This window comes from Xylocopa sonorina, chromosome 8, assembly GCF_050948175.1.
Source record: "Xylocopa sonorina isolate GNS202 chromosome 8, iyXylSono1_principal, whole genome shotgun sequence".
NCBI classification, from domain to species: domain Eukaryota; kingdom Metazoa; phylum Arthropoda; class Insecta; order Hymenoptera; family Apidae; genus Xylocopa; species Xylocopa sonorina.
The window spans coordinates 7,015,482-7,028,331 of record NC_135200.1 but is presented as its reverse complement, the minus strand read 5'-3'; the positions used below and the strand labels follow the sequence as shown (position 1 = coordinate 7,028,331).

The 12,850-nt window shown below is 49.2% G+C and overlaps 1 protein-coding gene across 1 annotated transcript in view; it reads right to left on the bottom strand.

The window, feature by feature from the left end:
- LOC143426173 (uncharacterized) overlaps positions 1 to 12,850 on the bottom strand; it is an 87,298-nt gene that overhangs the window by 38,948 nt on the left and 35,500 nt on the right. The gene's annotated exons all lie outside the window — the stretch shown is intronic.

Below are 12,850 nucleotides of genomic sequence, written 5' to 3'. Positions count from 1 at the left end.
GAAAGGTCGGATTCGTAGTAGCGTGCAGTACCCCCGCTTCACCTTTCCTCGCAATCGTTTTCGATCGGTGTCGTACGTGTTGCTCGCCGCAACGACGTCCGCGATGTGTCGTGTCAGTTCTCGAACGGAGCACTGAAGGAAAGAACTCGTCCTTTGCGCGCGCGCGTTATTGCGACACGCGTATATACATATATATTTATACGTGTATATACATATATATATACACGTGTACCTATATATATATATATATAGAGAGAGAGAGACGGATATACTATATACAACACGCGAGCTTCTGCAATGTCCTTCTCGTCCCGTAAAGCGATCGTTTCTTCTCTTTTAGTCGAACAGTTTGCTCGAGCTACAAATCCACGCACGAACAATCACCCGCGAGTGCCGCTGCGAGACTAGAACGCGGGGAAACATGTGCGGCCTCTTACATACCGAAGTCGTGGTGGGGCGAGGGAGTAGGGGGAGCCACTGATGAGCGGCGCCAGTGGTGGGGGAACAGATCCCACTCCGCGAAGTCGCGAGAGGGGTAAAACTGGCAAGGACGCGAGACGTGTCGCGGCTACTTGAAGCGCTCTTTTTTTTTCTCCTTTGTAATCGCGCCCGCTTTTCTCCGCGGTGATAAGGGGAAATTATCAGGAGCCGGCGTGCTCGTGAAATACGGAATTGAACGGTCGTGATTGCGAAACGGAATTACCCGATTAAGCCGCGTTCCCTAATTCGATTACCGCGCGGACGTGGCCGCGAGTGAGTCGTTCGACATCACGGCGCCGCGATCGTTTCTGTTCTTTTTGGAGCTGCTTCAATTATATTTAGAGACCGAGTTACACTCATTACGTACAGATTTATGTTTCGCGTGCGATACGCGCGGAATATGCTGATCGCGAATTATTACCAAGACCGTCCGCTCGTTTCTTACGTAACCCGCGCGTTTAATATTTTATTTCGCCGATTTGCTTATAAATATTCGCCACCTTTTTCCTCCCGAGCTTTTTCAGTAGGTTTTACTGAACTTTTTCACAGTCCTGTCGTTATTTATGGATACCATTGCGCGATGGTAACGAGCCCGATGTAGCAACAACTGCATCGGAACTCGGATCTAGTTCACATCTCCCTGCTATTTAACGAGGCATGGGATCGCGAAAGACTTAAACGACTAGACGAGTTGCGAGAGGACAGCTCGATTTCAATGTACTGTTTAATCGCGTCAAGATCAAGCGACCTTGATTCGGTTACGCGTAAAGCACGTACTGGCGAACCGAACGTGCAGGAAGCCGACTATCTGAAGACGATCGCGACAAATCGCGTGGTAGATTGTTATCGGGACTTCCGCGATGAGGTAAGACCGACAAGACGTAATCGCAATTGTAAACTCGTCTCGGCCATGGTTCAGGGAGGAATTCATTCTCTTTTTACCTCCGCAAGGAGAGGAACGGTCTCGTCGAGGGAAGCGAGTGCGAATCGTTCCACGAGGAGCCTCGAATCGTCTTCTGATTCGTTACGCTCGCGTGCACGCTCGCTGCTACGCGATACTCCAGCGGTACTTTCGTTCTCTCGTTATTTAGATTTCGTTATGGTCGTCTGTCGCGATCTTTTAACAGCCAGTTTAATTGCCATCGTTTTCTTTTGCGATACGTCGAAGTCCGTTTCTGTAATCGATTCTCGAGGTAACCCGTGAGTTACGCTCGCCCGATGGAAAGACATTGTTGGGCCGACCAAAGAACGGAGCGCGCGCGTTCAAGGCGCGTGCAATTTAGATTGCTGCTCGGTTAGAGTATTTTCAACGCGGTAATGGGGCGATCTCGGTGTTGTTGAAACATTTTACGACATATTCGATACGTGGGCCAGAGAACATCGGTCGCGATCAAAACAACACGTTACATAATGTGTAAATTAAAGAACGATACCGGTAGCGAATGTTGCATAAACGTGCAATAAAAATATCAACGTTGCGTACTATAGGGAAGTGGAAATCGAAAGCTGGCACGTGAGTCAGTTTTTAGAAACATGCTGTTCATTTGCATTATCGGTAATGCGCTCGAGTTTCTTTTAGAGCTAACAACTGGTAATTGCGGTTAAAGTGAATAGAGACATGAACTTATTGCTACTATGATGACTTGCCACTGTGATAAAAATTTTGACGTTTTCCTTATTGCTCGGAATCTTCGGGAAACTTTGTTCTGCAATTAAATAACATATCACTACTGCTATTCTTATCTGAGCTATGCCTTCCATACAGTGTAAATTTATCGCTCGTACCGTCTTTACTATTTCCAACATTGTTTCATTTGTTTTTTATTCGACTTTAAATGCCTAGAAAAAAATCCTCTTGAAATTCGTTCACTCTTTGACGGTAATCCGACTACGTATCACTGAATATCCCCTCAGTAGCATCCAATTAAAAAGGGCAATCGGATGACCTATTTTAACTGGGTCACACGGTACATAAACATTTGGGTATAATAAAACCGTAACAATAACAATAATAATACGCGTAAAGAAACACCGCAGGCGCGCTTCCATGTGGGCTCGAAATCTGATAACTCGATCCCCAGCGCCTGCTTAATGGCACCCTCGAGCACCCAGTGGATGTTTTCCACGTGCCGCGTATTTATATCTAAAGTCCGTCGTGCGTCTTTTTAAGCTCCCCCTCCCGTCGTATTTGCCATTCGCGGTATCGAATAAAATGTGTCACGCGTACAGAAGCGGACACGATGGAAGTAGCACGCACGAGCGCGCAGTTCGGGGTGCAAGGGGCTCGGGCATGCGGAAAGTTCAGCAGGAAGGAAACGTCAGAAACGGGCGCGCGTGTACAACACGGGCACGCGTTCACCCCTGCCCTCCTTGTATCGCTCTTCCTTCCACGCGTGCCTTTTAAAGGTCCCATGGTGAGCAGCAACGCGCACGGTAAATAACGTTTAACGACTCGACCCGGCTATCCGCGGCTTCTGCCGTCTTACACACCGCTCTCCGCCGCCTCCGTCAGCTAGCCACCCCTTCGTCGACAACGACCCGCTCTTACCAACACCCTTCCTCCCTCCGCCACCCTTTCTCTGTTCCAGAGCGAGCTCCATTGAATTCCGTTCGGTTTCTTCGCGGTGGTATCGATCGGTGCCCGCGCGCGTTTGTTCTTTCTCCTTAACGTTTTGTCTCGGCCCTTTTATCAATTCTCTCTGTCTTTCCTCTGTTTTTTTTCTTTCGCAACTCCAGCCCCGCTGGTGGCCGGGCGGTCGCTGGTTCCGCTCGATCCAGTCGCGCCCTCGTTTGCACGTCCGCACGGTCCACAGCCACCGGCCCCTGTTGACTTCCCTTTTAGTCGTATTTACGGATCCCGTCTCTTATTTGTTTCTCCCCGCCGCTCGATATAATTTTATTTGCGACCACTCACCCTGCGTTTGCGCGCCTCCACCTCGCCGTGGCCACCGCAAATCGCCGGTGTACCGCTGCCAATTATTCCACCTCCATCTTTCATTTCTTCCCTCGTTACGCTGTCCGCTCTGCTCGCAATCTATCTCGTAACCCCTCGTATACTCTCATATACTCTAGATCACACGATCGTTTCGCTAGCTTCTTTGCCAGCGAACGCGTTCAGAGACCAGCCTTCTTTCGCTGCGATCCAGCGCGCAAAATTCGCCAGATACAGCCACGATTGATCTTCGTTCCCCAAGCTCGTTTAAATAAACAAGAGGCCAGCCGTCTTTCGTGCCTTCATATTTTATCCGGTTCCAGGACATCCTCCCCCGGTCTGAAGCCTCTCCCTTCCGGTTCTGCGCTCGGCAATACCTCCGCTCGGGACGCTCTCGCTCGGTTTTCCTTTCCTTTGTTGCATCAGTAAACAGGTTAGCCAATTTTTCTGGCGCAGGAAGCAGGAACGTGAGAGACGCACTGGAATAAGAATGTACCCGTCGCGGGGTGGGAAGGGGCTGGCGGCGGGTTTAGGTGTGCAACCGTTTTACGTACACACGGTGGGCCCAGCCGCGTGCATGCGGCCGCCACGGTACACATACGTACTGTACGTAGCTACGTAGCTACGTGCCGTGCATATTGTTCGAGCAGGTTTTTCGACCGAGATTAAGAGCGAGGCACGTAGCTCGCGAGTCTGTGCACGAGTCCGGCCTAAGTATGCCAAGGATTACCGGTATGAACTTTTGCGTTACAGCCCGCGAACGCAATAATCCGATAATACGTGCCGCGAGCAGGAAACCGACGCGTTACGTAGACGGTACCGGTGACAAGATTAGCGCCGCGCACGGGTCGAAAGTCGTTCGCTATCAGAGACGACTCGGATTCCCCAGCGCTATCTACGTGGATTCGCGTAATCGCAGGGGTCAGCGTTGGTGTATGCAAACGATCGATTTTGTAGTTAGACACGTGCGCCATCGGGTTTGGTAAATAAGAACGTCGTTTAGGGAAATGCACCGTCGGCTTCCTTTGACGCGCGACCATTTTTCAAACGCTGTCGCTGATATTGTCGTCCTTATCGTAACGATGATACCGCCGGGAAATCGGCGTTCAGTTTGCAGAAAACGAACTCAATGTCACTTATATAACTCATTTCTCCGACGGTGATGTCTGTCGCTTGGATACTTCGGCAGATTGAACTTTCGAAGTTGTAGAATGTTGCGTGGTACGGGCGATTCGTATAATCAGATGGCTTTGGTAGACTGCGTTCTGAACTATAAAAGAAGAGCACCGGCTGGAAGCGAAGGAAGACCGTAATTGGTCGATTTAAGGGTCGGATAGCAGACAAATTAACACTTCCTACAGATATGATTGCGGATCACCTATTAGAGTAATGCGTGTACGTACCGGCGATACGATCTGAGCGGACATTAGCCAGTTGCGCGATGAGCAACGGAAAAGTTCGTTTCCTTGATGCAACCGCCTGGTGCGTGAAAGAAACGGAAACAATTCGTTCCCCGGTTCGCCACGATTATTTTCACCTTGAGCACGCCGAGTAATTAATCTGCGAGCGTTAGACACATCCGCCCCGACGTGCACGGTCGCAGAAATCGATCCGTTAATTAACGGATAATCAACATAATGAAAACACATTGGCGGAGCGAGTCGTTATACGCGTGTGCGGAGGAAGAAGGAGGAGAAGAGACGAAGATGATACCCACGTAAGCGAAAGGTAAAGGGGAAGCAGCCTTACCTACGTAGTGCGATTGCAATTAACCTATCAGAGACGTACGGGACATACATAACTGTACGGCGCGAAATTTATGCGAGCACGGCGATAAATCATGACTTGATTAACAGTCGCCGATAACCGAGCCGATAATCGTGTTTGTTCTGTAGCGAAGGCGGCCGTTACTAGCAATGAATTTCTATTTTCCAGAGCCGAGCTCTTCGTGGTCACGGCCAACCGGCTGAAAACACACTTGTATTAGTATTCGCTCGCCTGCACGCTCGTCCGACGTTATTTTGCGTAACAAGCTAACGTTCTACCAGCACCGTTTTACGACTGACCTCGTGGCACGTGTACAGCCGGAATTCAACTAGTGAAATACTGCGCTACTCTATTTTCGCCTACGGCTCTCGATTTCTCGAGTACAACCCTTTCGTTTTTTAATCAGATTCGAGGGGTTGTAGGATACTTGTTTCGATCGTTCGTCTTGGTCGAAACGCGACCTTGGCAGTAATTCTTCTTCCGTTCTCTTGGTCGAACGCAAATTCGATTTCGATATTAATTACTAACAGGTTTAATTGAAACAATTTCGTGCGTCTTCGTTTAGAACGATGCAGATACACTGCACAACATTTTTTCAGCTCTCATTCCGCGTTATTCTCAAGGCACTCCGATCGTTTCACCATCCAACTCCGAACCATCCTCCTGCGTTGAGGAAAAAAAAAGTTTCCAATCATTCTGATTGCGTGGAACCGGCAGAAGTATTCCCTCGTAGCTCGCGCTGGTTAAACGAAGAGAATGGATCTCATAAAAAACCGACGTGGAGCTCGTATCGTCCGAGCAGAGATTGTATCCGCGAAGAACAAACAGACTCTCGATATCGCGATCCTTACCGATGAGTCGAGGAAAAGTTCGCGTTCCATTTCCCCTGTCTTCGTTCGTCTTCGCGGCGAACGCGATCCTCACTCCTCGTCGACTTCGCGATAAAGATACGTTTGCGTAAATTCGAGTCAAATATTTGCCCGTAACCGTACGAGCATAATCTCACCGCGTGTATGCATATTCATGCGTGGCTGGGACGATCGCGCGGGATCGCGACGATCGAAATCAGGTTCAGGAAAATTTAGCGAGTCGTCAGTCGGCACGATCGTTCGAATTTTCCGCTCGAGACCTCCACGCGTGTTTCTATAGTTTCGCCGATAAGATTAGATTTAATGGCTAATATCGTGGCCAAGCTCCGCTGGAATAATACCGGTGATCCCAGCCGATCGTTTTCTCTGTCCGCGCGCGACGTTCAATAATATTAGTCGTCGCGCGATAAAATCGATACTGTTGTTATAAAAGTAAATATCAGCGCGGGGAAATGTTTCCACATGACATGGCGAGAAAATTACGTAGACGCTGTATGGAACATCGGAATAGCAGCGTTCGCCGATCGATACGCGTATCTTATCGGGGGGAAATCGTTTAGTCGCGTCTAGTCGAATGCGGATCCACTCGCCTCCGCGATTTTCTACAAATCGTCGTCGAATAATAGCGATAAAGAATTCCATCGCGTTCTCTTGCTCGTTCCACTCTCCGGAGTGATCGCACTTTTTTTTTCCCCCTCTAAAGTTTGCGTTTCGCACGCGAATCGAATTCGCTGAAACGGAAAGTCTCGGCGCGTCGCCTGGCGAAAGAACTCTCGCGAACGCAGAAAAAAAAAAGTGCAGAATTGAGTCATTCCACGGCTGTCCAGGCCTTTTTTTTCGCCGCGATAAGCGCCGGTACCGGTGGCGATAGCGTACGCTTTTATCAGCGACCCGTACACGCCGACCACGACCGTGAAATTGCACGTCACGAGCAGGGCGGTGCTGCGCGTGCACGCGCCTCCTATCGAGAGGGCTCGCCGCTTTCCCTCTGATCGTAACAATTTCAACTTTTCCTCTTTTTCACGGCAACTACGCTGGCAACCGATCGGTAAACAGTTCGATTAACAAACGTGCACGCGTTAAGAAGCACTATGCTCCGTTTCGTAACAGCAGTCGTTTACGGATTCAACGAGCGGCCGTTGATGAGCTACGCGTCGCTTATTTATCGAACCGCCGTGTGATTAATTGTGATTTAAGCGCTGCGCAACCTAACACGTCCATCGAACGGAACCTAGTAAACCACGACAGGTGCTATCGGACATTTTATTGGATTACACGTGTCCGGCGGCACCAAAGATAAGCGGCAAATGAAGCAATTCTTGTGAAAGTCCGATTGAAATTTTCGCCATGGAAAGGCATCGTGAGCGTGCGAGGAATGTTTGGACATTTGTTTTCTTGCTGACAAAGAAACTTTGACTGGTCGATGTCGCGGCTCGAACCAATGTCTCTGCGTTTTTATTTCCTTGTAACGCTCGAACTGGACTCGGTGCTGGATCGAGTAAATCAGTCGAGAAGAGTATCAATTGACTTCGTCGAGCCAAGTTGTATGCACGAAATGTACGTGTAATATGAATGCAAATCGTAGCGGATGCATAACTAATTACGGGTTACGCAATAGTCTGATAGAACGTATTACATGTAGGACGCAGTGGTTTCCTTCGCAGACGAGTCGATGATTCTCTTTGCTATTTACGTAGCCGATTTCATATGTCTGCCGGTGGCATGATGCAATTAATTACGAGAAATTTCATTGACTGCGTTATCTGCGAGTTAAATAAAAGCGTGACCCAGTGTCTCGAGATTCTGCTCTGGTCTTCCTGACTACGTTCTTCCTCGACTATTCGTCGTAGTACGATACGTGATCTCATCCACTCCTCGCTGGCTAATTATCCAGTACGTCGTTATTCAATTCGCTCGGGTTAATTGAAATTCGGGTTAATCGAAATGTTTACACGTGATCCGCGCTCTCGCGTTACAATTAAGACATCGTTCGAGTACGTTAACATCGAGTCCACCGTGCGCCACGAAAGTGCAATGGACAACAGGTAAATTAGACGTGTCCAGGTACCATATTTCATCGATACAACAATACCAACCAGAACATGAAAACCGTGGATGTTTTCGAGCGTCCGTTCGCGAGCAGTCATTTATCAAGATTTGAAATTTCAATTAGCCTCGTATCTCGCGCGCAGCTGTCACCGTGAGGTAACTAATAAATAACCCGCTGTAACTTTATCGCGACCAACGATACGAATTGTCCGTAAGCAAAGTATCGCTGAGTATCGCAATTCCTTATAACGTCCACCGTTGGGGAAAAGAAACTAATTTGCACGTTCGAAGCGCGATCAAAGTGTAACGTTAGTCTCGCAACCGATCCCTAATCAACGTCCACTGTGCCGTTAAATAAAAAAAAGAAACTACAGCTCGAGCAACGACGGAACCGTCTCGATATTGGTCGCAGCGCTGGAAATTTCCCGCCAGGCCAACAGCCCTACGCGACCTTAAACGGCGACTTCGACTTCGACTTCGATCGATGAAGCAGCAACTTTTCATTCGAATGCCGCACGCCACGCGCCTCGCATCGAAACTAATAAGACGCGGCGCCACGTGACCAGCCAGATTAATGATCGTACGACAGCCAGCCGGCGCGGGGCGCGTAATTCGGCGCGGAGCACGAGCCTGCCACGCCGCGCGGCGCGTCGCGTCCATTCACGGATGGAACTGGATCTGGTTTAAGGCGGATCCGCAGCGTAGACCGTGCCGGAGGCAGCCGGAACGCGCGTACGTACGAGCGAGCGAAACCGGTTCACTCGATTTCATTCATTTGCCGGATAATCGTCGTGTTCCTGTTTGCGGCTCAGGGCCGTGCCGCAGCGCGAGTCCACGCGCTCAAGGTCCACGTGTCCCGCCTGCTGCTCCCGGTAACGGAGCTTCCTTCCCTCTTGCTCCATCGTGAGAGACGCGGGAAGTGGTACGAGCACCGTGAAAGTCAGACAAGGTGCTGCGTCTCCTCTGGTGGTCGCCTCGAACAAATTGCGAGCGTAGAAATTCTTCTGAATCCAGGGAAAGCTGTTACATCAGTTACGTTTTATTTCTATTCCCTTGGATAACCGTCGTCTGGTTTAATTCGAGATATTAGAAGCGGATCGTCGAGCGTTGGATTCGTAGCTTTTTATTAGTTTTCTTTTCTTCTCTGTTCTTCTCACCCGGTCGCAGAGTACGTCTTCGAAGCGCGGTACTTCCGCGAGGACGACCGCGGGACAATAAACCGAGGAGTCTAGTCGAACGCGGTGGTTGTACGTATAGATGAACGACGCGGGCGCCACGAATTCACCGCTGTCATAATCGACATTTTTACCGTTGCAGAAAACGGTTTCGAGGCTCCCTTTTCTTCTGCGACCCGACTGTCACGCGTTACATAAATCTATCGAGAAAGGCGGCGCTTGCGCGTGGACTCCCCATTCTCTGCTTTCCGCTGGCTTTGCCGGTGAAAAACGTGCGAAAGAATGGCCCCGCGGGAACGCGCGTCGTCGCGACGACGCCGCTCCGTGGATCCATGCAGAATACCGCGGATTCGAGGGAAGAAGCAACGACAGCGAAAAATGTCTGCGCGGCTCAACGCGCGGCCCCTTCGTTTCATCGGTGCGAGTCACTGTCGAATACAGTGAAATTTGAGAAGCAAAGAAGACGTGAAATAAAAAAATGTTACGCTCGCGCGAATAATCGTGGTCTTTTTGATCAGTCTAATTGCGAACGCCAGAATCGCACGAGCGATTCTGCTCCTGCGAATGAAAGTCGGATATCAACTTTTGCATCCCGATTACAGCTCGTGGGATTGGCAAACAGTTTCTGGTCCACGATCTACAGCTTTTTTCGAGATCCCTTACGTAAACATTGGTCCGGCTGGAGTTTTCTGGCGAACGCGAGGGAATTATGCATAATCGATCGCCAAAAACCGACGGCAGCCCGCCGTGTCGGCCCCCCCCAAACAGTCGATTTCGCAACGAACCGTGCAAGCGTGAACAAAATGGTATTTCGAATGGTAAACACGGTGCACGTCAAAGGAATATTTATTCATCCCGGGGCAACGTGTCATTCTCGCTTAACTGTTCACTCGTGAACGAACGAGCCTCCTCGTCCGTTTTCTGGGATCATTTTGAATCGCTAATCCTGTTAGCATCCCGCGTGTGGAACGTGCGCCACCGAAGAATCCACGCAGCGCGAAGATTGTGATGCAAATGTCGAAAGTAGCTCCGGTTCTACGTGGACGCGTTATTTCGATTTCAGTTTATCTCGTCGAGCATCGTCGTCGTATTCAAGGTAGAGACCGTCCATAGAGATTTTCAAATTGATTTATTGGCTGCGCGTGAGGAAACTTCAATAATTCATACCGCGTCCCCGATGGACGTTCGAACAACTCGAAAGTTCGACGTAGAATTTTTCACTCTAAAGCGCGTCTGCTCCGATGCAAATCTATGTATGCACGGATAGTTCTAATCGCACGGAACCGGCCTGTTACGAATGCAGACGCGGGGAATTAGAAGAAGCCTGCACCGACGGGAGAAACTCTCGGGTGAAAAACAAGAGGAAGTAACAGCGTATTATTCTCCGAGGGCTAGAAAAAGAAGATAAATTGGTTGATGCATCGCGCGTGGAACAATAAAAACAAGAACGCGGCAGAACGTGGAAACAAACGAGACAAGTACTGTTACAAAATAAACGGAATCCAAAGTCCGACGTAACGACCGTGAACGAGTCATCCATCACGGCTGAACCTTGTAACCGTATAAGTGAACTACGACAAACGAACTCGCTGTACCGCGGCAAATTTTATCGCCATAAAGGTTCATCGATCAAAACTGACCAAGTTCTAATTTGCCTCGCGGAGTGGAAGAGATCTTCCGTCCGACTTCGCCCCGCCTGTCTTCAGAGACGAAGGTTTCGGCCATTTTGGTGCTCGTGTCGCGCGTACACACGTGTCGCTCGGTCATGGTCATCGCGAGATCACGGTCATCGTGGCACGTTCTTACCTCTCCGTCAATTCATTTGTCTTGTAACAATTTCATCTTTACGAACCAATTTATTTTTTATAGATTAGAACTGATGTTGTTCGTGAGATATTATAGGAGATCGATAAATCTTGCGCTTGAATTAAGTAATCAATTACGTTAGAGTGTTTAACTCGTTAATTCGTATTTCATTATTGCAAGCGAGAGGTTCTTTTAAGGAAGGAATTAAATAGAGGGTAGTTAGAAGATAATAATTCTACTACGCCGGCAATAACTAACGCGGAACAAGCTGACAAACGTTGTCCATCAAACGATACATTAATCGCGACGAAAAACTGAAATGAACTGGTTACCAGAACTGTTTTAAATTGCAAACGAGGAGCTTCCAAGAAGACGAGCGATAAGTCTATCGACAAACGCGCGCGGAATGAAACGGAATGGAATGGAAGTCGGCTGGGTCGTTCTTCTCCGCGTTTTCCCTGCTTTCCTCCTTTCCCTTCGCTCGCACTGTCGCCTGGCACTTTTATCTCGCTAATTACGCCACGGGAAACGGTATTTCCTCCTCGTTAATATTTCCTCCGGCTTCGCGCAGTTACTCGGCTTTCGTTGCGTAGAACGATCGACGTTTCCTCGCTCGCTTCGTTTCCGCGTTCGCTCGATTTTCCGTAGCGAAATTGATCTACACACGTCGACTTCTTGCCAGCGTAATTAACCCCGTTGCGAAAGAAATGCGACATGCCGCGGGAATATTTATTCAACAGTTTTTTTGCCCGTTTCGACGCTGCGATACTTTTGCCACTGATCTTGCGAGAATCATCGGCGATGCTAGCCGTCTAACTTGCTTCAGAGTATTCCACGAAATTCAGATTTGGCGATTCCCCTTTCAATTCGAATCGACGATCGTTCAACCTGCTCCTTTATCATTTTTCAAAATTAATATTCAACCTTTGGTGAAACATAAGTTTCTTCCTTCTCCTTCCTTTTTCTTCTAACGCAGGAAAGCTTACAGAACTAGACGCCGCTGTTAGATAGAGACGTTAAGAAGCGAATCCGCTTTCACTACGGCAGGCATAGTAACCTTGCAGACCATGGGACCACCTTCTCCCAACATCCACGAGGTATGTCGGAACGCCACGCCTGTCGGTATCGCAAATATCAAACGATCCTCCAAAGTGGCATTCCACTCGCGCGAGCCGCCCATTCATCATCGCGCAACGTGTTTGAAAAAACCAACAGAATGGCATTCGAGGCGCGTGGTCAGTGGCACATCAACAGGTAAACTCCGTCGTGTGTCCGCGAGGCGGTTGCAAAACCTGAATTCTTCCGACGCCCGACGTTCGTTAGAGGATCGCGATTTGCATTACGGATTTACACCTAATACCACGCGATATTTCATTGGTACGAACGCCCACCCATCGCGAAACTTGAAACTTGTCCGTTTCGCGGCGATCTTGAACTTACCATTGCTCGATCAAATGCCATTGCCGCGCGAAATACGCTGTCGTCGATATCGAAGCTTTCGTAGAGCCTGGTTCGTGGCCATTTTTTTCAGTTATCAGCGCGGTCGTTACCGCGGCCATTTGTTAAGCGTTCGACAGGGACGTTTTCCAGGTTGACCACTAACAACGACGAGATTTGATTTCCATGTGCGAATGTAAATCGACGCGTTTCGACGCGGCGGCGGTAACGCGATTCTTGCGTCGATGGCGCGATCGAGGTATCGGTAGTGTCGGGACCGAGTTCGACGCGCAAAGTCGAATTAGGAACTAGTTACGAACTGTTAGCGTCGCGAA